This window comes from Lissotriton vulgaris, chromosome 5, assembly GCF_964263255.1.
Source record: "Lissotriton vulgaris chromosome 5, aLisVul1.2, whole genome shotgun sequence".
Lineage (NCBI taxonomy): Eukaryota > Metazoa > Chordata > Amphibia > Caudata > Salamandridae > Lissotriton > Lissotriton vulgaris.
The window spans coordinates 1388100203-1388122041 of NC_141693.1; positions in this window are offsets into that span (position 1 = coordinate 1388100203).

A 21839-nucleotide genomic window follows, 5' to 3' on the forward strand; every position below is an offset into this window, starting at 1 on the left:
CCTATTGATAGCATTATTTTACCCAAACTCCTTGCCAAAGTTAAATCAGATTCCCCTGATGACATATGCCCCCCTTACATTCTGAAAGAAGTGGGCACCAGTATTCCTGCCGGTATACTCTCTGTGCTGAATGCAACGCTCTCTCAGGGTAAAGTCCCAGACAAATTTAAAAAAGCCCTTCTCATTCCCCTGTTAAAAAAAGTAGGAGCCAATCCGCTAGATCCGCAACATTACAGGCCCATTTCCTTGCTGCCTTACTGCGCCAAACTTTTGGAGGCTCATGTTTGTAACAGTATCTCCAAATTTTTGGAAGAATCTGAGTATCTTGCACCTAACCAGGCTGGCTTCCGCCCATGCCATTCTACTGAGGCGGTTATTCTTTCGGTGCAGAATACTTTGAGGCGGAATGCGGATGAAGGGATCCATCAGGCTCTGGTGCTACTGGATTTATCTGCTGCGTTCGACACGGTCGACTATTCCATCTTGGTCGACCGTATCGAGCAGGCAGGTCTCAGGGGCCCTGCGCTGAGCTGGATTCGCTCATTTATCACTGGCCGCACCCAATCTGTTAGATTGGGACCCTTTACTGCCCCCACCATACCTACCACCTGCGGAGTCCCCCAGGGTTCTTCGTTATCACCTTTGCTTTTCAACCTGTACCTCCGTCCCCTTCTGTACTCCCTCAGAAAGGCCAAAGTGACCATCTTTAATTATGCAGATGATTTGCAGCTCATCTTTCCTTTGAACACCAAGGACTCTGTGGTCGAATTCCAAAATACTATGTCCCACATTATGAGTTGGATGAACTGCAATCATCTGAAACTTAACCCAGGCAAGACCGAACTGGTCTTGCCTGGACAAAGTGTACTCAGCTGGAACCCCAGCTTTTGGCCTTCTAGTATGGGAGCCCCTCCTTCCAAGTCTTCCTCGGTCAAGAGCCTGGGAATTTATATTAGCGAGGACCTCTCCCTAAAGAAGCAAGTAGGAGCAGTTGTATCAGCTAGCTTCTTCCAGCTGAAGAAAATTAAGAAAATCGCCTGCTTCTTCTCTCCGGCTGCCCTTACTCAGATTGTCATCTCCCTGGTTCTGTCCAGACTAGATTTCTCCAACAGCCTTTATTTTGGGCTCCAAACTGGAGAGCTAAAACGCCTTCAGTTGGTCCAGAATCAGGCAGCTAGACTCCTCTTGAACCTCACTAAGAGGCAGTCAGTTAGACTCGGCTTGAAACAGCTACACTGGCTTCCTGTGGAGCAGCGCGTGGCATTTAAAACAGGGTGCATCTTATTTAAATCTCTGCATGACTCTGGCCCTCTATTCATCAGAGACATGTTTAAAAAATACACTCCTTCCCGCAACCTCCGGTCCATTCACAAATCCCTTTTGACTGTCCCACCCTATAAGAAGAAGCGTCTCGGAGGCACCTGTTTTGACCATCTTGCGGCTGGCTTCTGGAACTCTCTTCCCCTCCATCTGAAACTGAATGACAACATCCTCAGTTTTAGACACTCACTGAAAACCTGGCTTTTTTCGCAGGCATATTGCTGAGCTGCATATTCTCTACTGTGACCTATGTGCCTCGTTCCTTCCTACAGCGCCATGAAGCCCCCGGGCGTACGAGCGCTTACAAATACATATTAACATTAACATTAACATAAAATGAGTTTTTTGTGGTCTTACACTTTTGTTACCCTGCAAACAGGGTTAGTACCTTTGGAGTATGTATGTTGTTGTAAACATGTTTAGCCCCTTTAATTTAAGTTTTTTGCATTGCTGAATTAATGCTGTGTTATCTGTTTTACCATGCCTCCTTTCTCCTTAGCTGGGTCAGGTGGCACAGTGAACTAATGCATCCCCTGCAGGGGCTCGTGCTTCTCCTCACTATCACAGGTTCAAATCCTGGCGGATCCACTCAGCCTTTCATCCACCTACAGGTGATAAAATGAGTACCATTGAGTTGGGTAACAATAAACATCTGTTATTCAGCACCAAGATACCCTGTCAGGGGTGAACTTGCACTTTACAAATACACATACTATGATATGTTGTCTGACCAGTGTGTGAAGGTGTTTGCCATAAGCCATCATTTATCTGTTTTCCCCATGGCATGTGGCCGGGAGCCATTTTGTAAAGTCAATGTCCATAGTCCTGCACGTTTTTCTTTCAAGCCTCCTGCTTATTGTTGTGACCTTGTAGCTTTCTGCCATTTTGTGTAGCTTGTCAGTGAGCTTTTACCATAACCTTCAATTTGTTCTTTGTTTTTGGCCACACCTGCTTGTTGGTTATTTCTGTGAACATGTGGTCGGTGGGCATTTTGTGCATAAAGCCAGTGTGGCCCTTTGCCATAGGCTTGCATGGATGGTTTAGAAATTAGATAGCATGTCTTTTTTGTTGTTGCCATGTCTTCTTGCTGGTTGTTGTGAACATGTGGCTGGTGGGCATTTTGTATAGCTAGCCAGTGTGCTTTCCCCATAGGGCTGCATGTGCTCTTTGTTTTACAGGCCTTCTGCGTCTAGTTGTGACCATGTGTCTGACGGCCATTTTGTGTAGGCAGTCAGTGTACTTTTACCATAACCTTGCATGTGTTCTTTGTTTTTGGCCACACCTGCTTGCTGGTTATGTTTTCTGTGAACATGTGGTTGTGGGCAGTTTGTGCATCAAGCCAGTGTGGCCCTTTGCCATAGGCTTGCATGGATGGTTGAGAAATGAAATAGCAGTTTAATAATGATACATTTTTGAGAATAATTTCACTTTACATTTTAATATTTGAATTGTAATTTTTTTAGATTCATTTATTAATTTTATTTAAATGTTAAAAAAAATTCTATTAAATTGTTTATATTTATTTTATTATTAGATGTTCACTTTTTTAAATTTAATTTTAATTTTTTTAATGAAACAACCCCATGTCTGCTATAGGTGCACAACAGCATTCATCATCTAGGGATTATTCCATTGTCATCATTTGTCAGCAGCACCTCTTTGAGTGCCACATCCAATGTGATGCACATAAAGCAAACCCTTAATTAATTAATTAATTGTGTGTTTCTAACACGCTAGAATCGACTCCCGAAGGAGTATCTCTGCGCAGTAGACCACTGGGGAACCCGTCCTGGCTTTCCCTGTGAGATGGTCCTTACTGGGTATGTCCAAGGTGAAACAAAGCATCCCCGGCGAATGTGGGGGGCTGTTGTGGAGATGAGGCAAGCTACTGCCCAGAGTTGCCGAGTGTGATCCCTGGTTAGAGTAAGCACCGAGGTGAGAATTATCGAGTCCGCTGACCCTGTTCCACGACCCTGCCGCGTCGGGAATTGAACCCTGGTCCCGGCCGTCCACTGCTCCCGGGTCTGCCGCCTCTAACCAGTGAGCCACACCACACCACTTAGCAGCATAAAAACTGCAAGTGGTGTTGGTGAAGGGGAAGAAAGGCTGAGCAGGAAATCTGATCTGATCAAAGTGGAAGGTGAAGAAGAGATACATATTTTCGCTATGCAAAGCTGCCCTGTCCCCAGCAATGCAGTAGTATTGCTGACATCAGCAACATTGCAATGGCACAAGACTCAGTTTGGGACACCTTGGCAAGAGAGTACAATGCCTACCCACTGAAATGCACATTGAGCCTACTACTATCTGCCCTCAAGAAGCCACCTTTATCAGTGGCACCAGAAAAGAAACAAATCCAGGCTACTATTCCTTGCAGGTTTAGACAGCAATGGCAGTACGAACGAAACCACCCAATGGCACATTTGTACAATGTAAGCTTGCTAAAATGCTATCTCCGGACCTCCTCCCTTTTTCTTTTGTTGCAGGGGGTGGGTTTTCTAGAAGTTGTGGCGGCCATCTGCCTGATATGGAAGGTTCCCAACAGGTTCTATTTTGCCAGAGTTCCTGTTCCAGTTCTACATAAAAATGTGTTGGAATTGCTTGGACAAGCTTTGCAGCAGAGTTCTGTTCACACTATCCTCCTGAGACAGACATGTAGCCACTGATTACATGTGCATTGCTGCACCCTGGTTCTCTTTTGTAGGAGTTGTAGAAATAATATCTCGAGATGTTGACACTGCTTAGTTTTTTAATGGCACTCAGAAACATGCAACAGTAGCCATGTAAACTATGGAGAAATCCCATACTGCTACAAACATCTTGGAAGACTTTAACAAACAGATCTTAGAATGGCTGCAACCAAGAGAGTATAACATTGTATTTGTTGCCATGGACAATGGCTGTAATATAGTTATGGCCATGGCCGATGGTGGCTATTTCAGGGTCCTGTGTTTGGCGCACTGCATTAACATCACTGTTCAAGACTTTCTCAAAAAAGAAGGTAGAGTCAGCAACGTACTCTCCACCTGCAGAAGAACCTGCACCCATTATAGCCATCATTTTCAAGCCCCAAAGCAGGTGAGGGTCATTCACAGTGATAATAGAATGCCAAATAAAAGATTCATACAGGAGGTGCCAACACGTTGGAACTTGACTTATTACATGTTGCAATGTCTGTTTGAGCAGTACAGACCGATCAATAAATGTGTCTTGCAAACTGGGGATGCATCTGTAAACGTTCTGCTCGTTGAGATTGACCAATGGGGGTCTAGTCAAATGCCTGTAGTTTCCTTTTGAGGTGTTCACATGGGAAGTCAGCAAGGAGGACAGTAACATGGGCCAAGCTATCCAGTAGTTGCACACGCTACAGGAACAGCTCAAGTATGTGTCATAAATGTATGCTGGTGTGGAGGACAAAGAGTTGGTAGAGAGCTTAATCCTTTGCTTATCTGTTAATGTGAGGGTGCAAAGAGACATTGTTCCATCCACACATTACATCTGTGCCACAATACTTGATCCACCGTACAAACCATTACTATCCACTTTCATTACATTTTCAGACAGGGATTTCGCAAACTACAAAACATGGATTTCTCTGCAAGCCAGTGAGCTAGATAAAGAACAGTCATGAATTAGAAGCCTTCAACTTCAGAACCTGATGAAAGTGGTGTTGGCTCACAGCAGCCAAAAGCAACAAGAACACCAGCAACAAAAGGAACAAGAGCATCAGCCCAAAATCTTCATATAATTGATTTATACTGACAGGGCAGAAGTCCAGAACAGAGTTGAAGGCAAGGTGGAGCACCAACAAAAATACCTTTCTCTATCACTGATCTGTTTTGACACCAAGATAAAAGATATAGCTAGGGGAGCATGATTTTATTTTATTTGTTTTTGTCTGTCTTACTAATACAGCCCCACTTTCTTAGACTAATTTTTTGCCTTATTAAAGTTGCACCAGTGTGCAGTGAAGAAGCTTCCCAACACATTCCCCTCAAGGACATTGGTACAAATGGGTGCCTGCCTCTATCCGGTTACCATCTATCCTTTCCTAGTTTATTACCCTAGCCAGACCTCCCCACATTATTTGATTGAAAACTTGACTGACCAATGTCTGTTTCATGAACAATGGATCGGCAATGTACAATAGCGACCACGCCTGAATTAGAAGAACAGGTAAATGGCATGCATTGTTTGCTGAGTTATTGTTGTTTGTGAGCGTATTGAGATGAATTATGCAGTGACAGGCATTGACACTGGGTGTTTGTTTATCTGTAACTATTACGCTTGAATGTGTTTGTGATGATTTACAATGTTGGTGGCCTAAGTAATGACAACTGATATTTTTTTTTACTAAAGGTGATTGTTTCCTTCCCCTCTGAGACTTAGCTAGATTTGTTCGCCTGGTCTAGTTCACACTGCTTTGATTTCTGCTTCACACTTCTTTAGGATCCAAGAGCCTTTAGGTAGCACAAACACAAGTCTAGTCTACACAAAAAATGACTCAATGTTTCTCTTCCTGTCCATCAACAGCATTGTACTGCAGGTTGATCTATTGCAGTTGAGATGGGACTCAGTATCTAAACAGTTAGACACCTTACTCAGAGTCCGGAGTGCTGGGTGTATGTGCTCAGTACTCTCTGTCTCAACTTTGAAACTAAGTGGTGGTTGGGTGGAGGGCCTGTTGTAGGTAACGGTAGACAGACATATGGTCATGAAGGATCATCACATTATGCATGTACTGTCAGGCTACATATCATTGTTATGATTTATGATGATGAATTGATTATCATGACTGTTGTGAGTTTGATAAGCCCTATATCAAGAGTTACATGCGTTCACTTTTCTGTGATTGTTGGTTGCTGTAAAGTTGCTCTCACCTAATTGTTCACATATCAGTCACATCATGAATGAGTGCAAAAACAACTATTCTTCTCTTCCCTCTTGTGCTGCCTCTGAGTCGTCTAAGTGCACTCCTTATTAAGTTTAGCATATGTCCTTCTCCTTGATTCTTCAGTATCATTTTTCTTTTACAATCCACAGGCCGTCTCTTATCCTGCGTTAAACTGTCATACGCTTCACTTATTGGACCACATCCGCTAGGCACCCAAGATTGATGGTCAGTCCAAGAAGAATGTAGATGCAACTCTCAATTTGGCAGTACAGTATAATTTCTTCTTTTAATAATTATTAGAACTCTGTTTGTGTTGTTAACTTGGCTCCTACATAATTTGTAATATATTTACTATCTTTTAAAGCTTGGTAACAGAACATTTAGATATAATGTAACTTGGCTTCTCGCTGGGGGCAGACGCACAGTTTCATTTAAGGTACCTGTACTTATTCCTTAGTTTCCTTTTCCTCCTATGACAAATTATTTATGATGGTTAGATGCTCATTGTCCAGATAAATGTTGTGTACTGTTTGTCTTTGTTAAACCTTTCCTCAAATTCCCCAACCCATTAATTTATCAAACCCCTAACCCTCTTGCCCCGGGCTATTTGATTTATTGAGGTGTGACTTAATTAACATCATCAATGGATCAGTCACTTGGTGGGGAGGGTGAGGTGAAAGCAACACCAACTCAGTGCAAGATCTTCAGTTTTACTCCTATTACAGAAACATTAGTCCACACTGGCCCCCTTTACCCACCCATGCATATAAAAGATTGCTATTTTAGTTATAGAACATCATTTGTCAGTTTAATCATTCAGGCATTGGATGTTACTTTAAATGCTTAACCAATAACCATGTCTACTCCAGACTTTAAGTCCCCCTTCTACTACTAGCTCACCAACCATTGGTCTGACTAATTTTGTATTGTTTTTTCTTTGTTATTCTGCATCAGGTATTCTTTATATTGTGCTATTCTAGTCTCAAGTGTTTGTAAAGCTAATAATATATGACATACTAACTCAGTTTTTTAAATTTCCATTTAGTTGCCTGTGATGAATAATCCTTCTGATTAAAATCCTACATTTGTAGTTACCTTAGGTGGGAGTGGGACCTGACATCTGATTCCTGCACTGTTGGTAATGTGCTAGTCTGCTACTACTATCACTCTGCAGCCCTTGCTTCTTCTATTTGGTAAGAGAACTATAGTGTGTTGTTCTACTGAGTTGTTATGGGAAAGGCAATTCCAACCCCCAAGCCCCCTTTAGTGGTCAATATAGGTGCAGACTGCAAAGACTAGGAGAGTAGTAGGCCAAAAGTACCACATAGGCATAACACATACTTACTTGTTACACTCTATCAGCAAATTTTTAATAAACATTCAGGTTAAAGGCAGCTTTGAAAGTAAAATACCCCCTATGGCCTTGATTAGAGGCCCACACAAAGAAACGTAAACATTTATTATTCAAATCAAACAAAAACCCCAGCCCTTCCACCCACCTCCAACAACAACTGGCCCACCCCTCTTCCCATATATTCAAAATAGAGCACAGAGGGTAAAGAAACACAGGTCGCCCTCCACTTAAAATTCATCCATACACCAGGACCTGGTCTCTGAGGCACCTATTTTCAGATTGATACCTATAAAACATGTGCAAAATATTGCAGTTTTCTACATTACATCTACTCCTCTCTTTCTTGCTTATGAGGTAGTTGCAAAATGTTTTCTGCCTCTCATTAAAAACAATTTTTTCAAAAGACAGTCTCCCAAAAAGGTACATACTGAAGTCCTGTCAACTGGATTCCAAGTACATTCAGCACCACATTGATTTCCTGAATAAACAGACAAACATAATTAAAGACACAAATATTGTGAAAAATGTGAAAGGTCAAAACCCCTCATGTGCACACCACCAATGGGGTCACTGGTAGGTACTCACCAGATATGCCCACTTTTATCATCATCTGTGGTAATTTGTCCAAAAGAAAAAGTGTTCAAAGAAAATTAAATTAGAAAAGCTTGGGTGCAGTGAAGTGAACAGATCACATCACAAGTTGTGACCAAAATGTGATTAAAATTGACAGACACACTCTTATGGCAATCACTTTATTATTTACTGGGTGTGTACTGTCAAATTAAAATAGGCAGGTTGCTATTCATGCATACCATTTCCAACATCAATGTTTTATAGGTATTAATCTGAAAATAGGTGCCACCCCTCTTCCCAAACAAAAGAAATGTCCCAGTCTCCAACCATTATCTGTGAAAAAGTCCGGAAACCCAGATACAAACTCTAACATCTCCACCATCCCCAACCACAACAAAAAACAAGTCCCACACACCAAAATAAAAGTTGAAAAAGGGGCAGAGGTAACTAGACGCAGGATCTCCTTGAGGTTTTGGTCCCTTCTCCTCTGCCTGGCCTCAATACTCGCCAGCCTTGACAGGACGCAGTGTACTAATGTGTGATCTGAGACTGAGAGGGGGCTGCAGTGTGTGTTCTTGGCTGGTGAGTAGCTGCCTTCAGACTGCGGCGCCAATGTTGGGCCACAGCCTCCTCCTCTTCCTTCTCTTCTTGGGCCACCAGCCACTGGTATTCAGCCCCTATTGCCTCCAGTTTCTGCTGCTGCATCCAGGCTACAGCATCCTGGCGTTCTGGTCCCTGGAGGCCAGGAGTAGCTAGAAAGATAAAAACGACAAATTGTAAACAATGCCCTGCCACTCTGTGCCAAAAATATGTTTAAAAGTATATAGTGGGTGGCACAGTAACAGTATATTGATGGTCCCCCACGGATATTTGATTTAATGTGATTAGAATCACAGCCACCATTACCCGCTCTTCAAAAACTAAAGGTAAATGTCAGAATCACTAACTGTCTGAAAGGAATTATTACAGAATAAACACAGCAACACACCATTTTTACAAAACTGCTATTTTTTTTCTTAAGGATTTCATAGTAAAGTGCTTAGATGGTATGGCGATGGATGAATTAGGCTCATTCACTAATGAATGTTCTAGTTTTCGCTACAATAATGATTGTGGTATGATCAGACAACTTGAAATGTCTTTTAGCAACTCTAGTCTAACCTTTTCATTTGTATATTTTTAAAAGGAGATTAGTCCACTACAAAATGTCCAAAGGGATTGGACCTTTGTCTCACTCTCTTCAAGATTTGGGAAGCCTGTTTGATCTTGGGTCAAGGTATTTAGATTTTTTGTAAAAAGTTGGCCATACAATCTGTCAACAGGGACAGACAAACAAGAATCCTTGTGTTGCTACCTCAAGGTATGTGGCTGCGGACTGTGGTTCGGGGGGACCTGGTGCTGCCGCTCCCCTCCTCTGCCATGGTGCTGGGTGGGGACCAGGGGAGAGAAGAAATTCACCAGGAAAAAGACGGAAGGAAGCAAAAAATAAAGTACAAAAGTAAAAAAAAACAAATGGAAAGAAATGTATAAAACAAAAACACAAAGACACAGAGTAAAGTTATAATAAAAATGATGGTAGATAGGTTGAAGAGGCCAGGATTACGAAGATGTAGGTGGAGATTGAAAAACTAGACCCAGCACCATAAAACTGAGCAAAAGCAAGATGGCTGTGCAAATGCGAACCGCGCTTCGCCATTTGTTTGGGATTTCCGGTAATTGAATGCACGTCACGTTACCTTTGATTGAAAACATAACGCAAGCAGGTGTGGCAAGCAAATGCGCCAGCTTGCTGAAAGCTACAGAGCTCTGTGTAGCTCGCGGAGTGTTCTTACCTACTCCGCCTAGGCCTACATTTATCACTCTGAGAGCTCCGAAGCTCAAGACTTCTAGGTTTTCACTGAAGCCTCGCATTGAACCAAGCCACCATCGTCGACTAGACACTCAGCTTGAAGTTAAGAGGAAAAGCGCCAAAAAAAAAGTCTAAGGCCCTGATGTATCATTGTTCCTTTTTGCGATTTCTTATTTGTGATCTTTTGCATTTCGCAAATATGGAATCGCAAAAGGCAATGTATGTACTTTTTTGTGATTATTATGTGATTCCTTAAAAATCGCAGAATATTCTGCGTTTTTTTTGCGATTCCTTATTTTGCGAATTAAGAAATCGCAAAAAATGTGAATCTGCTAATGCTGGAAACAAGTGTTGAAATCACAGTGAGGAACTCTTGCTGATTAGCTGCACCTGCTTGCCTGAGCCACACCTAGTGGCAGTTGGAAGCTTGTTTGGCAGCTGTGAAGACCTGTTTTGCTGCAGCATGGAGGCAGGAAATTCACAAGAAGGTTCCTCTCAAGAAAAAAGGAAAAGAAAGCAGAAATTTTCTTCAAAGAGCAGGAAACCCTTATTGAATTGATGGCTAGCAACTATGAGTTGCTTTTTGGAAAAGCAGCACTTAAAGTTCCTGAGGCTAGGAAAAGAAAAATCCAGGAGAAAGTGAATTCTGTGGGACTTGTACCACGTACCATTGATAAATTAAAGAAAAGGTGGTATGATATGCGCCTCCGGTCAAAAGAAAGGTTTGCTGCCAGGCTAAAGGACTCAAATAAGACAGGCGGGGGAATATCCACAGTGGAGCAGCCCACTCCTCATGAGGAACTTGTGGAGGCAACTATCTTGCCAGAGAGTGTCAGTGGTGTGGCGCAAATCGACAGCTCTGACCTTGCACAAGAAGCAGAAGGTAAGAAGAATCTATTTTGTATTAGGGCAGTTGTGGGTCATGCATGTTGTAAGCTGGAGTGCTTGTGCACAGTGTAATTCCAAACAAGAGAGGAACCCTCAGTCTTTGGGGGTAAATTTCAGCAGTATTTTTTTCACTTAAGTTTGGTTCACATGCCAACTTTAACTGGTAAAAAAATTAACAATTAATAGTATTGATTTGAGAAGCACACCCAAGACAGTTTCCATTTTTTTAAAATTGTAATCTTTATTGAAAAGAAAAAGTAATACACACCACAAACTCATATGTCTCAATCTACATCCACAGCACATGCAGGTCAATCCCAGGAGGATAATGAAGTTCATGAGACAGAAATCCCAATTGTATCACCAGCAAAAGACAGGGTATTTGAGGAACTTGATTCCATTGTCAGGGGAAGAAGAAGACGTGTGGCCCCTCTGCCTCCATTTGAGAAAGATGATGTTGAGCCTGAAGGTTCTAGAGATAGTACACAGGAGGAACACGTTAGACCATCACATACTGGGCAAACAGAGGCCCAGAGAAGAAGAGCATACAGATTGGAAAATTCTAGGGGCAACAGGGATGGAGTTGTAGAAAATCCAACTGTGTTTGCTGGGTTAGAGCAAGACATGTTAAGCGTGCAGCGCCAGCAGCACAGGGCCCTACGGTCCATTAACAACCAGCTGCTGAAAATGAATAAAAACAAGGCAGGAATGGGTGTAGGAATGAGGGCCATAGCTGCATCTGTTGATAGACTTGCATTGGCCATAGAGCGCTCTGAGGATGCACGAAACAGGGCTGGACGCCTTATGCGTGCAAGGATGCTTGTCTACTCTAAGGCCATTAACAGACTGTGTGCTGTCACTACAAATTTCAAAAGGAGAAGTGTAACAATGCAGCGCATGATCTCTGACTGCTCAAGAAATGTTGCAAAAGAACTGGACAAAGCTGCAATTGCAGTTGAATTACAGCAAACTGCAAATTCAGGAGCAAGGCCTCTTTTGGAAACTGCTACTGACACTGATGACTTAACAAGTAGGAGTAGCAATAATCCAACTCCTACTTCAGACAGTAGTCAACGCAGAAGTGAAAGACATGCGGCCCAAACTAATGCTAGCAGGAGCAGTGAATCTGCTCAGCACTCCAACCGCAGGCAGAGCTGAAAGTAATGCTTTGTGTCATATATGAATGAAAAAGTATACTTCACTGTTGCTTACCTTATGTTCTATGAGTGAAATGACCGGCGCAGTAACATGTCTGGAATCACATTTGCAGTTTGTCTTTTGTTACAATGATTAAAGAAATAATACTTTAAACAGCATTTAATTTTTTAATTGTCAATTCTTACCTAAAAGTAATTATATATGTGATGTCAGTAAGTCTTTGCCTTCCTGCTGCAGCACCAACTCCAGCAGCAACTCTTCCTGGTGGGGGGGGGGGGGATATTTCTTCTTCATCTGATGTATCTGAATCACTCACTTCCAAAATAGTTCCTTTTCTCATTGCCATGTTATGTAACATGGCACTGCGGGTCACAATTTAACAGGACATTGCAGGATTATATTGTAATGCACCTCCACTCCTGTGAATCCTAGGAAACCGGCTTTTTAAAATTCCAAAAGTCCTTTCAATTACCCCACGTGTTGAACGGTGTGCCTTATTATATCTTCTTTCATGTACATTTGCTGGATTGAGGTATGGGGTCATGATGAAATCACGAACAGCATAGGCACTATAACCTGCATGATGAAAATTAATAAAGGCCTGCTGAGGACATGGAAGTTGTGAATTAAGAGCAAAAAATCATTGTATTTAAAATATATTTACCTAGTAGGAAACCCTCACCAAACTCGCCAGCTCTCAACCGTCTGTGAAGTCCACTGTGCCTAAATATATAAGAGTCATGTGTGCTCCCTGGGTACTGAGCCACTATGTCAGTGATTATATATTTAGCATTGCACACCATTTGTATGTTGATGGAATGGTAGCATTTCTACTTCTATACACATATTCTGTGGCAGCAGGTGGAATGAGGGGAACATAGGTACCATCTATGCATCCAATTACATATGGAAAATGTGCAATATAAAACTCCAATTTTGTATCTTGAATGTCTTGCTGATTGCTTGAGAGGTAGAAATGATGTTGCAGCCTACTCATCATTGCTTGCAAAAAAACCTTAAAAAAGTGTGAAAGGGCACTCTGTGAAACACATCCAACCTCAGCAATGACCCTTTGAAAAGAACCAGAGGCCAAAAGGTGCAGGGAGCACAATACCTGTACATGTGTTGGAATTGATTGTTTCCTGGCTGTTGCATGTTCCAAATATGTCTTCAATTCATCAATTAGGTCCAAAATGGTGTGTGGATGCAGTCTGTATTTCTCATAAATTTCCTGTTCAGTTTGCTTAAACAGAGGAATACGCAGTCTGAAGATTCTCTCCTGCCTCTGTCTCCTCTGTGCAAGGGCTTTAATGTGAATCCCCCTAGCGATCAGGTACAGTCCAGCCATTGTGACAGTTGAAACAGCATTGTGGAGTTCTTTATATACTTGAAACTTGGTTAACAACTAACTGTTCTTAGTGTTAATTGCGATTTCTTAAATTGCGATTTTCTTGATTTCGCAATTAGCAATTTTTTCATACATCTGTTTGCGATTTCTTATTTTGCGATTTCTACATTTGCGATTATCGCAAGATAAGAAGCATGCAAAAGTAGGAATCGCAAAAAAATTCGCAGAAACACAAAAATCACAAATAAGTAATTGCAGAAATAGCGATTACCTATTTTGCGATGCGAAAAATTACATACATCACAAAATTCTACTTTTTTGTTGCAAAGGCTGTATTTTTGCGATTCTCAGCGTTTGCGACCAAAAAATAGCTTGATACATCTGCCCCTAAGTCTGAAGCTAAAAACTTGACAGAGCCCTACTGCTCAGTGTATATTCGACCCGTGCTCCATCACAGTCAGCCTCAAGCTTGACTTTGTGCAGGTCAAATGTGACCAGATGTTTCAAGTTGGGGCTTTTCATTTTTAGGAACTAGAAAACATGTAATCTTTAAAATTTAATTCATATCTCTGGTTACCTACATTGGATTTTTGACGTTTAGGTGTAATTTTAATCATAAAATTTTTTCCTATTTTTCGAAATTGTAGTTGGATATTCTTTGTGTGTTGTGTCTTACTTATTTAATGTATTGCTTTTTCTAATGCTTTACACACCTGTCTCCTTCCTGCAAGCAGCTAATTATCAATGGTTGAGCAACGTAAATATTTATTGAGACTTTGACTGGACCTTGTGATTGTGGCCTTATTACAAGTGAAATAAGAAAATAAGCATTCCCCTAGGAAATCAAATATCAGACGCATTCACTTGCAGGCTCACTGACACTAAATCTTCACAGTGCATGGACTGAACAATTAAAGGGGAATAAAACCCTCCCCACTAACTAGTATGCCACCAAATTTGAGATATAACATCAAGGGATTTTTTAATTTTTAAAAAAGACATTTCATATCATGATTCACTTCTTGTGACCAAAACATTAAAAAAGACTAAAAATTCATATATAGCATGCAATATGCAATGTAAAAACAACGGGGCCCATTAGTATATCTGGCGGATCGCGACTACCCGCATGGCAGTGACGATCCGCCTGACATTTTCACCCTCCCGCATTCAAATTCCTCCTGCCATATTACTATGGTGGAGGGGACCCCAGCGGACGGAAAGACCATCCGCCAGTTTTTCGCTCGGTCGATGAGTGGTGATGTCTGGTAGACACCGCATTCCATATTAAGATGCATGCAGGGTTTTGCCTTTCTGTGGCAGCATGTGTTTTATTCTACATTGGGGGCCCGTAGCGGTCCCCCAGGGAATCTGGGGGGTGGGGAGTACACAGGGGGGGTACCTATGGTACCCCCTGCATTTCAGTGTACAATGTTGCAGGCACCACGCACTGCCTGTCACGTTGTACATTGAAATGCACAACTTGCATTTTTGGCATTGCGACGGGCAGTACTTTCAGCAACACCCGCTGCAATGTTAGAAATGCGGGATGCGCCCGCCAGTGTGGCGGGCGCATCCTAATGGCATGTGCGGGACTGCTGCATGCATTTCGGGTGGTCCCATTTCCCGGAGGTAATGACCTCCAATGTGTTCAATATAAAAACATTCATCAGAGTATTACAGAGACAAAAAAGTGAAAATCCTAATGGGGAACCCTTTTTGCACAGTTCAAAAAAAAGCTGTTGCAATGACTGATGCAACAATTTGTATCACAGTTCATATCCTGGTGAATGTGAAATTGCATTCATTCCAGTGAATCCTCGTGGTCGGATTCAGGAGTGCTCAGCATAGACGCGTTTCAGTCGTAAACAACTATAAAAAAAGCACCTTACTCAGGACAAAAAGATAAGGGATTTTTATCCCCCTCCTCAGAATACTAACAATGTGTGTAAACTATGGAGAGGGAAAACATACAAAGAAGTATTTTTTATTTCTATATCTTCTAATTCGATGTCCCATCCTCCAATCTTAAATTCTCTATTCATCTTTGTTACACAGATATCAGAAACTCACGCTGTAACTTCTCTTTTACCTACTTACACCTACTAATAAACCAAATTCCAACAGTAATGCATTCACCATTGCCAGAAAACAAAATATGACTATTATTAGTTCCCATGTTTTCCACTGAAACCTTTGAAATGCCATTGAGCATACATGCAAAAACCACAGTTGATGGACAGAATGTAGAATAATGTCATACATTCACCCCAATACAGAGATCTGGGCCTAAATCCATCATTTTTTTGCACTCCACACCACCCCAGTTCAGACATGGCCATATGCAAATCAGTCTGACCCTATGCCTCATTGGAACAGTCCAGCCCGAATTGCCAAGCCATGCCTTCCCTGGACCGGAAACGAGCTTCCGAGGACTGTTTTCTGGAATTCCAGCCGTCTTCAGCCCGGCTTGCTTGAATCCAGTGGTGTGGAGTGCATGGGACTCACGTCTGAGCACACCAATCCCACTTGGGGTGACAAATGCAAAAACCACAGGTGATGGATAGAATGCAGAACAATGTCATACATTCACACCAGTACTGAGATCTGGGTCTAAATCCAATGTTTTTTTGCACTCCACACCACCCCAGTTCAGACATGGCCATATGCAAATCAGTCTGACCCTGTGCCTCATGGGAACAGTCCAGCCCAAACTGCCAAGCCATGCCTTCCCTGGACCGGAAACAAGCTTCCGAGGACCGTTTTCTGACATTCCAGCCGTCTTCAGCCCGGCTTGCTTGAATCCAGTGGTGTGGAGTGCATGGGACTCACGTCTGAGCACACCCATCCCACTCGGGGTGACAAATGAAAAAGCCACAGGTGATGGACAGAATGCAGAACAATGTGATACATTCACCCCAGTACCGAGATATGGGCCTAAATCCATTGTTTTTTTGTACTCCACACTACCCCAGTTCAGAGATGACCATATGCAAATCAGTCTGACCTTGTGCCTCATGGGAACAGTCCAGACCGAACTGCCAAGCCATGCTTTCCCTGGACCGGAAACAAGCTTCCACTGGATTCAAGCAAGCCGGGCTGAAGAAGGCTGAAATGCCAGAAACCTGTCCTCGGTAGCTTGTTTTCGGTCCAGGGAAGGCATGGCTTTGCAGTTCGGGCTGGACTGTTCCCATGAGGCACAGGGTCAGACTGATTTGCATATGGCCATGTCTGAACTGGGGTGGCAGAGTGGGCTAAAGAACGGTGATGGATTAAACCCAGATCAGTTGACTGGGGGTGAGTGCTTGTATTGTCAACGCTCACTCCATCATTTCCTTTGGGTTTTCTTTGTTCGCCATAAGTTGGCAGGGTAAGCATGGACATGAGTCCCTTGCTCACTTTGCCACTGGATTCAAGCAAGCCGGGCTGAGTAAGGCTGAAATGCCAGAAACCAGTCCTCGGTAGCTTGTTTCCGGTCCAAGGAAGGCATGGCTTGGCAGTTCGGGCTGGACTGTTACCATGAGGCACAGGGTCAGACTGATTTGCACATGGCCATGTCTGAACTGGGGTGGTGTGGAGTGCAAAAAAACATTGGATTTAGACCCAGATCTCAGTACTGGTGTGAATGTATGACATTGTTCTGCATTCTATCCATCACCTGTGGTTTTTGCATTTGTCACCCCAAGTGGGATTGGTCGTATTAATTTGGAAAAATCACTTTCTGTAGTGGAAATGGGTTAATGACTCTGTCCTCCAGAATATATTCGTTGGACAATATTGTATCCTCTGCCTTTGATATAATAGACAGAGACTTGCTAATGTTACAGCATGGCCAGTCGCAATTACGTTCTATTGTACAATTAGGCTGGACGCTGCAAAATCTTCGTTCAGGCTATGTGCCTTGGCGTTTAATCAACACAACGTCATTGTTTTCCATTTTTAATCTTACTGATAAACAAATCAGCTTGGCACAGAAAGGAGCAGACTATACAATCCTGAGCATCGAAAAACTTGAGAGATTACCATTGACAATGTCAGAAAGTCCTGTCATTGAATGGATAATACACGGAATTATCACTATTCCGATAACAACTTTCCGATTTAAAAAGTGCCTTGAATACATACCTACTGGCCAGTATGAACGATTAGGTAAAGGATATGTTAAGTCAGCATGGAAATTACCATACACACATTCATGCTATAGTGACAGCGACAAAAATGTATTTCTTAGTGGTGAAAACTGTAAACGTTCACTAAGCAGTATACTTTTGTGCCAGGGTATTAATTTACACGGAGCCTGTGAAGGTAATTCTAACAACCTTTCATGCCACCAGCTTGTCACACCTGCAATGCAGATAGAGCCCTTCTTTTTGCAACTCGCGAATGGGAGTTACATTCTAAGAACGGATCACCGATGTTGTGGCCTTGTTCCAGGGAAAAGTTATCTCGTAAGCTTAACTTCCATGGTCAAATGCTGTATGCAAGCATTGTTCCCGAGCGGGCCTGGAGACATAGAGACTCCCATCTGGCCTCGTCGGCATTTCTATTCTTTACGAATTGATACTTTAAGCAAAATGAAGTCTGTGCTTTTGCAGACAGCAGTGCCCACAACGTCATCAAAAGAGACGTATGATCTCCTAGTTGCAAGGACAGCTACGGAGGTTCATGACCTTTTATTTACAAATTGCCCCGTGCATTTCGTAGAAATGTTGAGCCAACTCCTTAACATGTCTAGTGCCACAGGCATCCCAGGCATATTTAAGACGATTTTTACGGGACTGCTAACACCGTTTCAAGCAATTCTGGGAATCGTTCCAAATTTTATCCACTCTGTTTTTGGTGGCATACCCCTATTTTTGGGACTTGTAGCAGGGATTTTATTTTTGACCCTCCTGCTTCGTTATGGCAAGCCACAGCTCAGACATGACTCCTATGGGAATGGAAGAAACAATCCTAGCAGTGCGCTACCGGGACAGAATAACTAGAGTCCTTGGATTGGCCAGGCTGAGAGATCTAAACATGACCTGGTTCCTTTCATTCAGACCGATATGGCAAAATTGCATCTTACTTGTACTACGATGTATGCTATGCGGAGATGAGTGCGTGTTGGACATCTGTCTTTCACTTCCATCAGCAGTACCAATGGATATCGATACTTTTCTAAGTCCGATAACGGCTCACGCATTGTGTTGTCCCCAGCGGCTACCAATCCTGATGACGGCATTTGTTGAGACTCCTGTGCTACGACTAGGTGGCAACAGTGGAGCGAGTGACAAAAGCAACATCACCCAGGTACGACCTTCTGTGAGCATTGCTGATCCAGCCTTTGATGACAGCAATCATTCTCACACCTGCCAAGTTACAGCACTATCGAATTTGGTCGAACTGTCACCTGATTTTGTAGACCAAATCTTTGAGAGCCTGTCTGATATGATGTTCTCACCCGAACAGAAACAATAACTTTAGAGAAGCATTCCGACACACAGCGTTCCCATGAACTCTGAATTCGGCCTTCAGTTTTGAACAACAAAAACTGCTAAAAGCGTTGGAACTCTAATTTCCCCGTTCAAGCAATAATTCTTTTGAATTGAACACTTTTTAATTCATCTTTTTTGTGGCACGAAAAATTCTTTGCTTAAGGTAAAACTATTCATAGAGAACAGAAGCTTCTACTTCTATTTCTATATACATCTAGAGACATAATACCTTTACACCAGCCTCTAGCACATTTTACTGCAATGCATTTATATGTGATGAAATTATCTCGCCCTTCTTCTGTATTCAGAGATATTTCATGTGTAATTCTTTTTGCATAATCGTTCATTGAATGATTTCTATGCTTCAAAAACGTACAGTACCTAAATTTTCACGTATTACAATATACGCCTATTTCAAATGCATATATGTATTTTGGGGTGGGCAATGTTACACATGCATCTTATTGCTCTAGTTTTAGTAATTTGATAGACATGAATTTGTGGAGTGGGTGTAGTGTTCTAATCTAGGACCCTGATCGATACTGTGACCTTATGCCCCTATTCGGCTATAAATCCAGTTATTCCCTATATTGGCATAACCGTTCAAGTGCAATATTCAGAAACTCGACTCTGGCCACACACGAACAGAGCCATATTTCAGAATCGCTTTCTCTGCCACTTCCTTTGCAACCAATTAGTGCAATGACATAGCAGAAGTTACTATCTAAGATTCCTAGATTAACACTCCGGGTTCTTCAACAAGATAAAAACTCAGCACCCTGGAAATCCCCGCTTGCTGTGTTTTGATTAGTAATAGAACTCTAATGAGCACTGATAGACGATCACTTCCTAGTGACATCTTTATTGACGTCTTATGTCCAAAAACTTACATCAAACAAGGCACCTTTCAGGTATAAATATTACCAACGTTGCCTTAAGCAAATGCTGATGTTGCTGTTGTCTCGCTGCTGCTGAAGAAGCTGTTATGCTGATGATACCATAGCTGCTATCGCTACTGCTATCGCTGCTAACTAGCGAACAATGGTGTGGTGAACTTAGGAGCTGAACAGCAGTCCCCCTGCAAGAGCCCAGCAGATGCAAGCTGCCCGCGGACACTGCCCCTCCTCCTCTTCCTCAACGCGCTGAGAGAGACGCTGTCTTTTCTCCTGCAGAGAAATCCAGCTCCGGCGTTTCCAAGCTACCCTTGCGGGTGACTGGGATATCGACCCCCTGAAGGAGATACCAGACCTCCATCATTCTATTCCAGAGGTATGGCGTTGACTAAACCCTTAGAGAGAATTCTTGAAGCAAACCTTGGCAAAACCAACTTAACTTAAAGCTACTTACTTACTCCCCTCCCAAGTATTAGGCTTAGGTCAGGTACACTGAGGTAGGCGTAGTTAGAAGCACCAGTTGAGTATTTTAGCCTAATGTATATATGAATGTATATATGTTTTATTCCTTTTAAACCATTGTATGGCTAAGAACCATATCAATGCTTTTACAGTATTATTTCGCAATACTCATCTTACTGTACGTACTTTTTATAATAACAAGTCTTGCAATTGTGGCAATTCATTTCTCTTGTACGAGAAGAAAGACTGTTCAATAAATGTTACCCTTTATTGAAAACGCCCGTCTCTCTATTCTCTACATATTGTGAAAGTAAATTGCACAACCACTGACTGAGTAAAATAACTGTCTATTGTTCACACGACCCTAGAGATTGACTCTGATCTGAGGAGCAAAGTTGTCATGTTGCACGGTTGTAGTAAAACCGAATCCCTTCTTGGCTGTGCCAGGAAAGCTGATCACTTCCTATTCAGTCAAGAAAGTTTCCAGTGACCTCTGAGCTAGTTGGTAACAAACCCAATTAAGTTTAGCATAGTCAGTGAAGGCCTGGAAGATCCGCACTTCTACGTCGATACTACTGTTTATGTTATTCCAATGCGCAGGGCCTATTGGGAAAATAGGAACTACACTACAAGAGTGTGCTGAAATGTTGGTCTCAGGGTCTAATATTTAGACCTGGTGCCAGTTTTTAAGATGGCTCTGAAATTTCCTTCCTTTCTGTCCTGGTCCAATGATGTCTGGGGTGATGCCTTTGTGAGTGTGCTGATTCAGCCCCTTTAAAGTTCAAGTGTAATTAGTGACAGCTCTCGCAAACAAGGAGGGAAACCTCTATACTGACCTATATTCCTTTACGTCTGAGCATTAAAGTCTCTACAAAATTACAGTTACGATGCTACATAAGACAGTCAGTCAGTGGCAGTGACATCGGCCGTCGGCGCCCGTGGTTACAAGAGATTTCTCTGTATTTAGGTCCCAAAGGAATAACGACCGACCATATGGGGCCAGAGAACTTACATGATAGCTTTTAATCCAAACCGCAGATACATCTTGTGGATCCATAACTCTTTGGAATTTACCTACATAGAGACTCAACAAAACGACTGTCCATAAAATCTACTTTGCTAAAAGGGTCCTAATAGTGTTAACGTAGAAACAGATCATGAAAACCCCTTGGTTGTAACTGTATGTATGCACCTGTCTGTTGTCCATTCACATGTTGGCCCTGAAGAAGGTGAAGCAAATTAATTACATCACCGAAACGTACGTAGGCCATACGCATCAGACATCCTCAGTTTAAATCAGAAATCAAAATCTGGAGAAGGAAAGGAAATGAGTATTAAAAACTGCTAACCCTCAAAACAAAAAGGAAGAAATAAGACAATGGGTTCTAGCCATATTCTGAGGAGTCTATCGGAGGACACGATACATGTTGTTCACTTTTTTTTTTTCCACTGTTGTGTGTTATTGTTAGTAATGTTAGGATAATTGGTATGACAGTTTGAATACGTATGAATGATAGTATGAGTGCTAGTCATTTTATATGTACTGTTTAGGGGCTTCTGTTTAGATATGATTCAACTATGCATTTTTTAATTATATATACATTTGTTACCATGTCACTGTTT